This window comes from Notechis scutatus, chromosome 13 (genome assembly GCF_049901735.1).
Source record: "Notechis scutatus isolate UNSWTSFEM ecotype Mainland chromosome 13, rNotScu1.2, whole genome shotgun sequence".
NCBI lineage: Eukaryota > Metazoa > Chordata > Lepidosauria > Squamata > Elapidae > Notechis > Notechis scutatus.
In genome coordinates this window covers 7,842,041-7,855,849 of record NC_142021.1, presented here as the reverse complement: position 1 = coordinate 7,855,849, position 13,809 = coordinate 7,842,041, and the positions used below count along the sequence as shown (strand labels likewise).

At 41.4% G+C, this 13,809-nt stretch overlaps 1 protein-coding gene across 3 annotated transcripts in view; it reads left to right on the top strand.

The window, feature by feature from the left end:
- ARVCF (ARVCF delta catenin family member) overlaps positions 1-13,809 on the top strand; it is a 261,665-nt gene that overhangs the window by 28,328 nt on the left and 219,528 nt on the right. For all 3 annotated transcript variants that reach the window (XM_087942896.1, XM_087942894.1, XM_087942893.1), the window contains exon 2: positions 4,285-4,335. The gene's annotated coding sequence lies outside the window, so the exon portion shown is untranslated. The remainder of the gene's footprint in view (positions 1-4,284; positions 4,336-13,809) is intronic.

Here is a 13,809-nt window from a genome sequence, read left to right as displayed (position 1 = left end):
ACTGCAGCAAGAATAACATTTGCCCCAAACTAGAAAGCCAGAGAAATACCAAGTGAGGATGCTTTGATTGAGAAAATGTTACATTGCGCCAAAATGGATAGACTAACATTAGAATTGAAAGAGCGAGATGAACTAGAATACTATAAAGTGTGGAATAAATTTTATAAATGGAGGGGGCATGAAAGGGTGTTCATAGAACTTAAATAAGTAAAGAATGTGATGTAAAGGTACAAAAGTTAAATGGAAATTATGATGTATAAAGATGTATATAATTGTATAAATATCTTCTTATTTCTAACTGTAAAGAGAATGGACAGAAACGTATGTCAAAGAAGAGATACCACGTTCACTGTTTTTAAAGTTTATAATCAATAAAATTTATAAAAAAAATAAAAAAGAAGCCAAGGAAATAGGTAATGGGAAAGATGAGAAGAAGAATAGGTGAATAACAGGCCTAATAGGTGGTTTGACATCCTGGGGCAGAGAAAGTGTTGTGGAAATTAGTTGTTTAGCAGAATAACAGAGTAACAGAAGGGACCTTGTAAGTCATCTAGTCCAGTGGTCGCCAACCAGTGGGCCAGGGACCACTGGTGGTCTGCAAGAAAATTTTAGTGGGCCGCAGAGAAATGTCATCCCCAAAGCACCCCCCCCCAAGCAATTAATCCAGGCTGCACGGGAACACAAGGCTGCGCCGCCCACATGGCCCATGGGAACATTTTACATTTTACATTTGATTTGATTTGTCACTCGCTTACAAGATACACGTATGAGAATAAATATAGTTTTGAATACATGAGATAGATACTTATAAGAAAAATAAAAAACAATAGGACAGGAACGGTAGGCACGATTGGTGCGCTTATGCACGCCCCCTACAGACCTCTTAGGAAGGGGGTGAGGTCAATAGGAGACAGTCTAAGGTTAAAGTTTTTGGGGTTTGGGGAAGAAACCACAGAGTCAGGTAGATTATTCCAGACATAGACCACTCTGTTGCTCAAGTTGTATTTTCTGCAGTCACGTTTGGTGAGGTTAACCTTGAGTTTGTATCTATTGTCTGCTCTTGTATTGTTATGATTGAAGCTGAAGTATTCATTTGCAAGTAGGACATTGCAATGTATGATTTTATATACTATATTTAGATTGGACCGGAGGCAGCGTAGTTCTAGGTTTTCTAGGTCTAGATTTTCAAGTCTGGTGGCATAAGGTATTCTGCAATGAGTAGAAGAGCGGAGAACTCTTCTTGTGAAATATTTCTGGACTTTTTCAGTTGTGTTAATATCACATACGTAATGTGGGTTCCAGACTGATGAGCTGTATTCAAGTATAGGTCTACCAAATGTTTTGTATGCTCTAGTTATTAGTGTGATATTACTAGAGAAGAAGCTACGTAGGATTAGATTAACAACTCTTAATGCCTTTTTGGCTATGTAGTTACAGTGGGCTCTAGCACTTAGATCATTAGAGATGAGTACTCCAAGGTCCTTGACAAAGTTTGGATCATCAACAAGGTCTTGACTATTTAGCTTGTATTTTATTTTCTGATATTTTTTGCCAATGTGTAGGACAGAGCATTTATTTGTTGAGATTTGAAGTTGCCATTTGTTTGACCATTCTGATACATAGTCAAGATCTTTTTGAAGGGTAGCAGTACTGTCTGTGGTGTTGAATAGCTTTACATCATCAGTGAAGAGAACGCAGTTGCTCTTAATATGATCACAGAGGTCATTTATGTAGAGTATGAAGAGAGTTGGTCCTAAAACACTGCCTTGGGGACACCACTGTTGACAGGTACAGAATTTGATAGGACGCTCCCAATTTTGACCATTTGTTGTCTGTTTGACAGGAATGCTTCTATCCAGTTATGTAGGTGTCCAGAGATACCATAAGATTTTAGTTTTAGTAGTAGTTTGTCGTGTACCACTGAATCAAAGGCTTTAAAGAAGTCTATGTAGATTGCGTCTATTGCTTTGCCCTGATCGAGTTGTATAGTCCATAGGTTTTTGCCGGGTAAGAGTTGCACATTACAGGATAGTTTTTTTTCTGAAACCAAATTGTTTATTAGAGAGTAGGTTGTTTGTCTCTAAGTGGAGGATAATGGATTGGTTAATAATTGATTCCATGACTTTACAGGTGACGCAGCATGAAGAGATTGGTCTGTAATTTTAAACTGGGCTGGGGTCTCCCTTTTTGAAGATGGGGATGACTGTGGTTTGTGACAATAGTTTTGGCAAGGAGCTGGTCTGAAAGATTTTTCAAAGATTATGTTTAGAGGTTCTGCTATGGCAGTGGATAGCTTTTTTAAGAAGTAGGCACGTATTCCACCCGGTCCAATAGATAGGGATGGTTTTAGATTGCGCAGTGCTTTTTCAACATTGTCTTCTGTAAAATCAATATGTGTTAGATCATTGTAGTTGTCTGTGGTTCGACTAGGAAATACTGGGCTTGATCCATTGCTGTTTACAAATACTGAGCCAAAGAATGTGTTAAAGAGGTTTGCTTTGATGGTGTCGTCATTGCAGTCTTCGCCATTAGGTCCTTTCAGGGGTAGGATGGACCTTGAGTCTTTTAGTTTGTTGTTTACAAAATTGTAGAAAGCACGGGTGGAATTGGTGCGTAGAAGGTTTTCTTCTTGTTTAATGTGATAATTGGTGCATTCAGTTTTTATCTGGTATCATAGATTTTTGTATCAGCTTTTGAAGTTGGCAACGTGACAGATTTGTTTTTTTTTGCCAAAGTGATCTCTTTTTGGATTGAAGCTTCCTTATTGTTATGGGTAATCTGTTTTTCTTGGTTTTGGGAGTTGTTATTGGAACATATAGTTTGATGGCTCTTTTGATTTCTAGTAAGAATATGTTGTAATGGTCTTCAACAGTATTGCATCCAGTGAATAGAAATTGCCAATCAAGGGAAGAGAGATCATTGATTATAAGATCATAGTTGCCTTTTTTGAAGTTATAATTAGGGATTTTGTCGTTGTGATGATTTTTGTGTGGACGTATGTTGAGACAAAAGTCAATCATGTTGTGGTCACTGTTGGAAAAGGATTCTTTAATTTGTATTCTGTAAATTGAATTCAAACTATTGCAGAAGATGAGATCGAGGCAGTTGTTAAGTCTAGTATTATTGGTTACTAGTTGTTCCAGTCCCAGATTTGTTACAGCATTGTAGAAGGTTGCATGTATGTAATACAAAGCTTGCGTCACTTGTATTGCAAACAATACAAGGTAGTGGGAGGGGGAAAAGGGCAGGGGGGGGGGAACTTGCCCCCTAGCCCCATGCACCTGGCCTGGCCACTAGGCTGCTTCTTTCCGCTTCTTTCTTCTTCTGCTTTTGGCTGCACACAAGGAAAGCAGCGAAAGTCTTTCTTTCTCTCCCCCAAACTCCACCAGAAATGAGTCTTTGGGACCCTGCAAGGCCTCCTGCTGCAAGAGGCTGCGCTGGCGCAACAAGTCTCACACAGACTCATTTCTGGCGGAGTTTGGGGGAGAGAAAGAAAGACTTCTGCTGCTTCTGCTGCTTTCCTTGCATGAAGCCAGAAGTCTCTCTCTCTCTCTCTCTCCCCCTGAGAACGGAGCTGGAGATGGTATCCTGCGATCCCAAATAAAGAATGATCGATTGGTAGGAAAACGGGGTGGGGAATTTTCCTGCAGACTTTTGGGGGGATTTTCCCAGGGTCTCTGGTCCACGGGATTTAAAATGATGAGTTTGGTGGTCCCTGAGATACAAAAGGTTGGTGATCCCTGCCCAAGCAGGAGACCCTACACTACACAATTTCTGACAGATGGCATGATGGTGGCGGGGAAAACTGTCTTCGTGTCTGCTTGTTTTGATGTTCAGTGCCCTTTAGCGGTGATTTGTCTGGCTTAGCCACAGAAAATTTGGCCTCACTGGGCGTACGCCGAGGACTACTTATACAATCAGCGATTGGGCTTTAGTGTTGTACAGTGAAGGTTGACTTGGACGGAATTGATTTAACCCTAAATCAGAGTCCTTTGAGATTAGCTAATCGGATCAATACCCCCTTCTCCCCCCGCCCCGTATTTCTACAGAAGATTAATTCACTCTTATTCACCCGCTGAAGCGTATTGTTGAAAACGGGTTCTTTGTGTTACAATTGTAAAATGGAAATGCCTTGTTTGGTTCCAGTGTCTACAATGGAGAGGTGGACGCATATGCATGCAAATCCCTACATCCAGAGAGGCGTAGCTGGATGTATGAACATCACGTTGCTGTCTTTAATTCTTTGCTTCCGGCTAACAACTGCTGTAATCTTATTTTTTGCAGAACTCTTCATCATATCGCATGGAGCCCATCTCAGGTTAGAAAGTGGATAAGGTAAGAAGACGGATTATCTTGCATTTATGAAACTCGTTAGAGAAAGAATCTGGCTTGGGGAAGTCTTTGCTATCTCTTTACTAGCAGGAGTTACAGTATTTTCTTTTTTCTTTTGATTCTGCTTCTTCTAATAAAATAACACACAATCTGGTTGTAGTGTTTCTGCTACCACTTCCCAGCTTGGTTTTAAGAGACGAAGGTGTGGAGCAAATTTGGGCAGTTTTGTATTTGTCTGTGCAAACACAATCAGCTATTATTATTATTTTTAAAATGGTCTCCTAGGGATTTTAGCCTACAGCTTCAGATCTTTGGTAGAATAATTGTAAAGTCTATTGTGGAATGCTGAGTATTTTCCTATATCCCTTCCAAATTAATATTTTCCTATCTTGGGTACTTTAAGACAGGTGGGCCTCAACTCCCAGAATCCTCCATCAACATGGCCAATATTGCTTGGAATTCTGGGAGTTGTGTGCCCAGTTTCTGCAGCAACAGCTATTGTAGAACTAAATATTTTCATATATACTCTTCAAATCAATGTTTCTAAATCTTGGCAACTTTAAGATGGGTGGACTTTAATAATTGGCTGAATAATAGAAATAAAGATAAAGGAAATAAAAAAATTATGGATAAAAGTAAATGAGTGTATATAAAAATGTATCAATGTAGATATTTATATGAGATATGTAGAATAATTTGTATAATAATGATGGCACAATACTGTTAAAGTCAAGATTAATGTGTGTTAAAGGTGAAAAAGAACAATAAAATTATTTTTAAAAAAAGATGGATGGACTTCAACTCCCAGAATTCCCCAGCCAGTTGAGGAATTCTGGGAATTGAAGTCCACCTACCTTCAAGCTAACCAGATTTAGAAACAATGCTCCAGGAAACTCCCTTCACCTTATCATCTAGCTTTCCTGGAGCCAGGGCTTTTGAATGAACAAACACAGAGAGCCAGATCTTGGAGAAGAAAAACTGTCTGGAGGGCCAACAATTTAGGAGCATTTTTCCAAATAATAAGCTGAGCATAATGAAAGGTAAAGATGACAGCTAAGGCATCAAGATGTAAAACCTGCATTCACCCACCTTACATGTGAATCTGTTCCTGGTTTGAAGTAGTTCCGAAGGATTCCCAATTTTCATTATGTAGGGATTTGGCGCTGATTGTAACCCTGTTGGGTCAGAATAAATACAATCCCTCTAACTCAAGGGTCTTCAAACTTGACAGCTTTAAGACTTGTGGACCAACTCCCAGAATTCCTCCTCCAGTCCTGTTGGCTCAGAAATTCTGGGAGTTGAAGTCCACAAGTCTTAAACTTGCCAAGTTTGAAGACCCCTGCTTTAGACTTCTGACAACAACCAATCAAACATGGCAGCTTTAAAACTTGTGGACTTCAACTCCCAGAATTCTTCCTCTGGTCATGTTAGCTCAGGAATTCTGGGAGTTGAAGTCCACAAGTCTTAAACTTGCCAAGTTTGAAGATCCTTGCTCTAACTCAAAGTCCAAATTGATGGATTCATAGGAGCTGCTAGTTTATTTAGTGTTAAACTTGATAAGAGTTTTTGGCATTCAGTGCACGGGGCAGCATGTTTTTAGTTGGTTTCTGCTTTATTGAATTATACAGATCTAGAAAATAGGAGGCTTGAATAACTGGGATTAATGTGGTGTGAATGCATCTCGTTTTTGAGCATTGAACAGTGTCTGCACCGATTTAAAAATGTTAAATCTTACTGGCTTCCACTGACATTTGGCAGCGTGTAACATTTAAATTTAATCAATAGCAGACCCAATAACATGACAACAAATACAAGGTCGTACCAACAGAAAACAATGGTGCTGCACATTTCGTTCCTGATGGAAGAATCGCCGAAATGCATTTTGTGTTTACCTAGCTTATTTTTCCTCCTTGTTATTTATGCATTTATATCAATTATTTATCTTCTGTCTTTGGGGATAACTCTCTGGCTTACAATCGATATCACCAATTGTAAATAATAATAGAATAAATAATGGATGGATAGATGGGAGGGAGGGAGGAAAAGAAAGAAAGGAAGGAAGGAAGAGAGGGAGGGAGAGAGGAAGGGAAGGTGAAAGGAAAATGAAGGGAAGGAGGGTAGCAAAAACAAGGAGGGAAGACAGGAAAAGAAAGAAGGAAAGGAAGGAAGGAAAGAAAGAAAGACAGACAGACAAACTCTGAAAGTAAAGATTCTGGGATAGGAAAAGAGATAAGCTCAGCTAAGTTTCTGTTTTGATACTTATCTACTATTCTTTCTCTACATTTACTTAGCTTGATTTTATTTTAACCATGGTGCACTTGTGTATTGTTCCCCATTTTGAATTAGAGGGTATAACACCTCAATATTGAAAAGGCAAAATCCATATGTTGCTGAACACACACACACACACACACACAAAGGGCCCATCAGCCCCAGCTTCTGTTCAGAGATAGTCCATCCCTCTTGATAGGTATCTATCATTAGAGTTTGACAACATGGTGTTCAACCGAGGACCTTCTGAAAGGATGGAAGGTTGTAGTTTGAGGGTAGCATTTCTTCGCTTCAAGCATATCTGCCAATCAAAATAGATTCCAGTATTTGCAGTAATGCAAATGTTCTTCATTCTCTTGAGGGAACATGGGAAGAGAGTGGTCTTGTTTAATTCTTGTTTCTTTATTTAGAATTCTTGAATACTTATAATTAATAGCTTATAAAATTGCTGAAACATTTTGAGGTCAGAGCTCTCCAAGTTTCTACTTCTATCCTTGCTTTTGCTTAAAATAGCAAATAGCCGCATCCTTCTGCCCCTGAAAATGACCCATTTGCTTCTGAGTTCTACTCCCACCGGAGGCACAAAGACAGGTGGGTGACCGTCATAGTCATTCCTGCAGCCCCAAGAAGGGGATGAAGGTAAACCCCTCCCAAACTCTTGCCAAGAAAAGTGTAGGAGCTTGGCCAGGTAGTGGCCAAGAGTCAAAACTGATTTAAAAGGAGGGAGGGAGGGAGGAATGGAGGGAGAAAGGAAGGAAGAGAGAGAGGGAAGGAAGGAAAGAAAAAAAGAAGAAAGAAAGGAAAAGAAGTAAGAGAGAAAAGAAAGGGAGGAAGAGTAGGAAGTAGTGAGGGAAAGAAGGTGGGAGGAAGTAGGGAAACAGGGAGGAAAGAAGGAAAAGAAAGAAAAAGGAAGGTAAGAGAGAAAGGAAGGAAGGAAGGGAGAGTAGGAAGCAGTGAGGGAGAGAGGATGGGAGGAAGGAAACAAGCAAGCAAAGGGAAGAAGGAAAGAAAAGAAAGAGAAAGAGAGAGAGAGAGAAAGGGAGGGAAGGAAGGAAGGAAGAGCGGGAAGCAGTGAGGGAGAGAGGTTGGAAGGAAGGAAACAAGGAAAGGGAAGAAGGAAAGAAACAAAAGAGAGAAAAGAGAGAGAGAGAGAGAGAGAGAGAGAACAAAGGAAGGAAGGAAGGAAGGAAGAGGGAAGTAGGGTGGGAAGAAGGAAGGGAGGGAAGAGGAAGGAAGGAAGCAGAGACATAGTGAGAAAAAGGGAGGGAGGGAGGAAGGAAGCAAAGAGATGGTGAAAGGAAGGGATGGAGGGCAGAAAGAAGGAAGGAAGGGAAGGAAAGAAGGAAGGAAAGAAGAGAGGGAAGTAGTGAGGAAGGGAGGGAGGGAGGAAGGAAGGAAAGAGATGGTGAAGGAAGAGGTGGAGGGTGGAAAGAAGGAAGGAAGGGAAGGAAAGAAGGAAGGAAGGAAGAGAGGGAAGTAGGGAGGGAGGAAGGAAGGAAGGAAGGAAAGATGGTGAAAGGAAGGGATGGAGGGCGGAAAGAAGGAAGGATGGAAGGAAGGAAGAGAGGGAAGTAGTGAGGGAGGGAGAGTGGGAGGGAGGGAGGGAGGAAGGAAGGAAGGAAGGTAGGGAGGTAGGAAGGAAGGAAGGAAGGAAGGAAGGAAGGAAGGAAGGAAAGAGATGGTGAAAGGAAGGGATGGAGGGCAGAAAGAAGGAAGGAGGGAGGGAGGGAGGGAGGAATTTGGAGCCTGCTTCAGAACTGCCAGATGGATCCTGGATAAAGCCCCTGATCTATGATCCCTGCATTTTGCACCCAGGGACTTAAGCCAGGAACGACACACCTGCGGTTTTCTTTGGCAGATACCTAAAGCAGACTCCCAGCACCCCTGTACCATACTAAACCCATCAGACAAGGGCTGGCCAGCCATACTTCAGCCAGGCAGGTTGAAAGAGTTGTCTCCTTGTCTCCTGGGACAAACCTACAAGGAGAAGTAAGGCAGTGTTCTAGGACCAACTCTTTTCATACTCTACATAAATGACCTAAGTGATCACATCAAGAGTAACTGCGTTCTCTTTGCTGGTGATGTAAAGCCACAGTTCAATACCACAGACAATACTGCTACCCTTCAAAAAGACCTCGACTATGTATCAGAATGGTCAATCAAATGGCAACTTCAAATCTCAACAAATAAATGCTCTGTCCTACATATTGGCAGAATCTCATCTGCCATCATCAGGCTTCTGTATTGTGTTCTGTATTGTGTTCTGTATTGTATTCTGTATTGTGTTCGTCAGACGAACACAATACAGAAGCCTGATGATGGCAGATGAGATTCTGCCGAAACGTTGCTACAACTTTAAAAGCACAACTATAATGACGTGGGAAAATACCCGAATAAAGCTGAATACCATACATGTATGTATATGTGTATATATCTATATCCATCCATCCATCCATCTCATCTCTCTCTCTCTCTCTCTCTCTCTCTCTCTCTCTCTCTCTTTCCATCTCCATCTATCCATCTCTGTCTCTATCTCTATCTTATCTATCTTATCTATCTATCTATCTATCTATCTATCTATCTATCTATCTATCTATCTCAATCTATCCATCCATCCATCCATCCATCCCATCCATCTATCTATCTCTATCCATCCATCCCATCTATCCACCCATCTCCATCCATCCATCTCCATCTCCATTTTGTTTTGGTGAAAACTCAAATAAAATTTATTAAAAAAAAGAAAAGAAAAGAAAAGCGATAAGCCTGCTTGGGTGGGTTTCATGAAGACCTTTCCTCCTTGTGCAAAACTTTCTGACTATTCCCCTCTCCCTCCGAGTCATGTTTGAAAGGTATGTTGGTCCAAATACCAGCAAGGTTTTCTCTGTTCCTGAATTACTTCTGCTTTGAAATCAGAGGGGGGGGGGGGGATATTTCCTCCAGGGAACTTCAGCTGGTTGCTATAGCTACCGGTTCACAGTTCTGGCATCTCAACTTTTGAACATAAATAGTTAAATATAATTATTCCCTGTAATGTCTGGAGATAAGGTTGCTTGGAAATGTTTCCTCTCTTGGCTAGCTTAGACTTGCATCCCTGTGTCCCATATTTTTCTGTTTTTAAATGTGGGATATATGCTCCAATTCCAACAAAGCGCAGTTGTGGAATGAAAAAAAACAAAAAAAACTCCACTAGATAGATAAGTAGCTTTTAAAGTTTTCCAGGTTCTTAAGAAAGAAGAGAGAGGAATTTTATGGAGAATGGAAATCAATTTGAGGTATGGTTCATAAGTAAAAAGATTGGTGGGGGGGAAAGATTAAGGACTTTTGATGGAGGATGTTTTGACGTAGGTGTTTTTTCATTCATCAAAGCCAAACACATTCTTAAATGTGCGATTGTAGGATCCCTCCAAGACCCTCTCGGGAGTCTGCAAAAATCAAAACCATTTGCCCGATTTTGAAGATATTTGCACAATTTAAAACAATGTCAATCTTCTCATTATTGTTTCTTGCAATATAGTTTTTTTTTAATTTTTTAGAAAAACCTTATATATTATTATTACTGTTGTGCTTGGATGCACAGTCAGACTGGATCTGGCATTTTTGTCCACCTCTCTAGTCTTTCCCAAGCACCTGGGACAGGTAGATGTTGTTATTCGGTGTTGTTGTTGAAGATCTCCTTGCAGGATGAGTTACCTATTCCAGGCGAAGCTGCCTTTTGCAATTGACTGGTGGTGGTTTTGTCAATGACAGTCATCATCTTCTTTTAATGACCCCATAATCCCTTGGGGTTTAAACGAAACGAATCAAGGAGAGAAGTAACCTAGAACTAAGGAAAAATTTTCCGAACGGTGAGGACAATTAAATCAAAGGAGCAGAAGTTGGAGGCTTTTAAGAAGAGACTAGACAGTCATTTGTCTGAAATGGATATAGGGTTTTCTGCTTGAGCAGGGGATGGACTAGAAGACCTCCAAGGTCCCTTCCATCTGAATTATTCTGAGCAATACTTCAATTAAAAAACCCAAAACAGATCGAGGCTATGGAAAGAAACCAGGTTTTTAAGACAATGGGGGAATCTTCCAAATAGGCCAATGCTTTTCTACCAAGGTGAGACAAAATAAACCTAAGAGTATAAATTTCCTGACGGCTAGAACAATTAATCAACAGAAGAGCTTGTCTCTGGAAGTTGTGGGTGCTCCATCCCTGGAGGCTTTGAAGAAGAGACTGGACAGCCACTTGTCTGAAATGGTCTAGGTAGGGTCTCCTGCCTGAGCAGAAGGTTGGACTAGATGACCTCCGCGGTCCCTTCCAACTCTGTTGTTCTAATTCTCCTGTTGCCCTTCCTTGGCTGCATGCTGGATCCTCCTAAAATAGACTGGAGGAAGAGTGGGGGTGGGGGGAAAGCCTCAGGATTCCCTCTTCAGGGAAATCCCAGTGTCTTCTCAGCTGCAGGAGAGATTCAGCGCCGCCGTATTAATTACACAATAAAGAGAGAGAGCTTGACATTTTTCCAAAATCTGTATGGCATGGTCTTGTGGTTTTGTTTTGTTTGGATCACTTCTATCGATTGTTGCAAAGGAAGGGGGATGGAGACCGAATGCAGACGGGGAGAAAATTGGACTCTGATCAATTCTGATTTCGTCTCCCCTTCCGTTTCCTAAGGGGGCTTCTTGGTAAGCCAGATATATAGATGTATATATATTTTTCTCAGGGATTGCCTGAGATGCAATTATTCAAATTGAGAGCAGAATGACCCAACCCAGTGTGATTAATTATATGTCTGCTAATTGCATACTTGGGGCTTCCCTATTATCTGAGGTAATCTGCAAGCCTCCAAATAACTCATTTGGTATAGCTCCCATTTCATTTCAGTAATTATTGATTGTGTTGGTGGTAAAGTCACCTCCTCGTTCTGAAATTCCCCACCCAGCAGCTGAGAAGAAAGCAAAGTTTGGATCTACAAAGGGACTTTGTAATCACAGCTATTCCTCCTCTTCGGATCAGAACTTGTGTTGCTAAGCAAGGCAATTAAATGAGTCACACCTGAATTTATGACCCCCCCTTTTTTTTGCCAGGGTTGTTAAGCAAATCAATTCAGTTGTTCAAGTGAATCACATGGTCCTTAAGTGAATCTGGCTTCCACCATTGAGTTTATTCTCAGAAGCCAGGTGGGAAAGTCACAAATGGCAATCACACAAACCGGGGGCATTGCAATTGTCAGAAAAATGACTGCATTCCCACTCACGCTAGTAATACTATTACTAAATTTGCAGATGATACAACAATGGTGGGGACTCATCTCCGAGAGGGATGAGTCTGCCTATCGAGATGAGGTGGACCGGTTGCTTTCATGGTGAGGAGACAATAACTTGGTCCTCAACACTAAAAAGACCAAGGAGCTTATAATGGACTATAGAAGGAACAGATCAGACATCCAGCCCTTGCTTATTAATGGAGACTGAGTGGAGCAAGTAGCCAGTTTTAAATTTCTGGGTGTTACCATAAAAGAGGACCTCCAGGGTGCTCACATTGCAGCACTGGTCAAAAGGGCCCAGCAGATATTAGACTACCCGAGACTTCTCAGAAAACAACAACTGAATGAAAAACTGCTGGTGACCTTTTACCACTGCACCATAGAGAGCATCTTAACTTGCAGCATCTCTATAATTGATGTTATCTAGTTTGATAATGAAACATCTGCATGACAACCAAGCTAAGAGAGCAGTCCTCCTTCTCCCCCCCTCCTCCTCGCAAACCACTCTCCCTTCTATAACTGATGATGTTATCTAGTTTGATAATGAAACATCTGCATAAGACAACCAAGCTAAGAGAGCACCAAGGACCCCACAGTCCTCCTTCTCCCCTCCTCCTCCTCGCAAACCACTCTCCCTTCTATGACTGATGATGTTACCTAGTTGGAAAATGAAACATCTGCAAAAAGACAACCAAGCTCAGAGAGCACCAAGCATCCCATAGTCGTCACCTTCCTCCCTCTCCCTGCAAACCCCTCTCCCTTTCAGCCCTGATGATGTTCCCTAGTTGGGTAATGAAACATCTGCAAGGAAAGAACCAAGCTCAGAGAGCACCAAGGACCCCTCATTTTTCATCTCAGTTTGGACCATTTCAGGCTTCTGGGTGGATTCTCCTCCTAGATTCAGGGAACAGCATCCTTTCTGGCCACTGTAGCTAAGCAGGAGTATGGAAGAAAAGAATGACACATTTTCACCTTGACCACTGAGGCAGATAATTTGGTTTTACCCAGATGTTTTGCTTCAGTGAAATTGTTGAAGGCCAGGGAAACAGGGTATTTGGAGGTGGCAGGAAGGCTCAGAGAATCACAGCTTTGCTGGGCTTTGTTGAAACTTATTGTAAGGGCTACTGCCTCAAAAGCTTGATAACAGGAAAGGACACACTCCCCACCCCCAGACTTAGCCCAGACCTAGGAAATAATTTGTCTGTGTCCATCCATCCAGAAACATTCCATGTTTGCTAAATGATGGCAGCCTCCAAGATTTCCCAAACAGTCTCCTTGGTGTGATAAGTCAGAATATTTCTGGGCAGCTATATCTTGTTTTGGCGTGAAGGTCCCTAGCCAATGGGAGATGAGCCAACAATGTTTGAAGGCCTTCTAGTCCTTCAACCTGCTTTAGAAGGAGCCAACACCTGCAGAAGAAGAGGGAAGTGGGGTAACCAAATGCAGTAGTCACGGAGTAGACTCCTCTAGAGATGTTCTCAACCCAAGTTTTGTTTCCCTGCCTTTAATCCTTCGAGTAGCTATCCAGGGTGCTGAACTAAATCCAGGTATCTCCAGGGCTTTGTCATTGCTAGTGCTGTCCAGGGTGCTGAATATCTCCACCTTTCTTTTGCCTCTTCTTTCTTCACTCATCCCCTTCCTGGGATGGCCAATGTTAGTGGAAGGTGCTCTTCTGTGTGCCTTTCTGCGATTTTGCTTTTACTTTTAATTTAAATCAGCGGCTTTTAATGGTTGTTGTGTATATTTTATTATCTATGCAGCTCAGAGTCACTATGTGAAGCTGTACCAATGTGATAGAGATAGTGTTGGGTAGATGGGTAGATAGATGATAGACAGATAGATTTCAGTGGATCAGATCAGCAAGTTGGAAGTGAGCACCATCAATTGTTTTTTTTTCCTGGTATTTCATTTGTGTTTGAATAATTTTTGTTTCTGCCATTGTATTCAAATTGCTC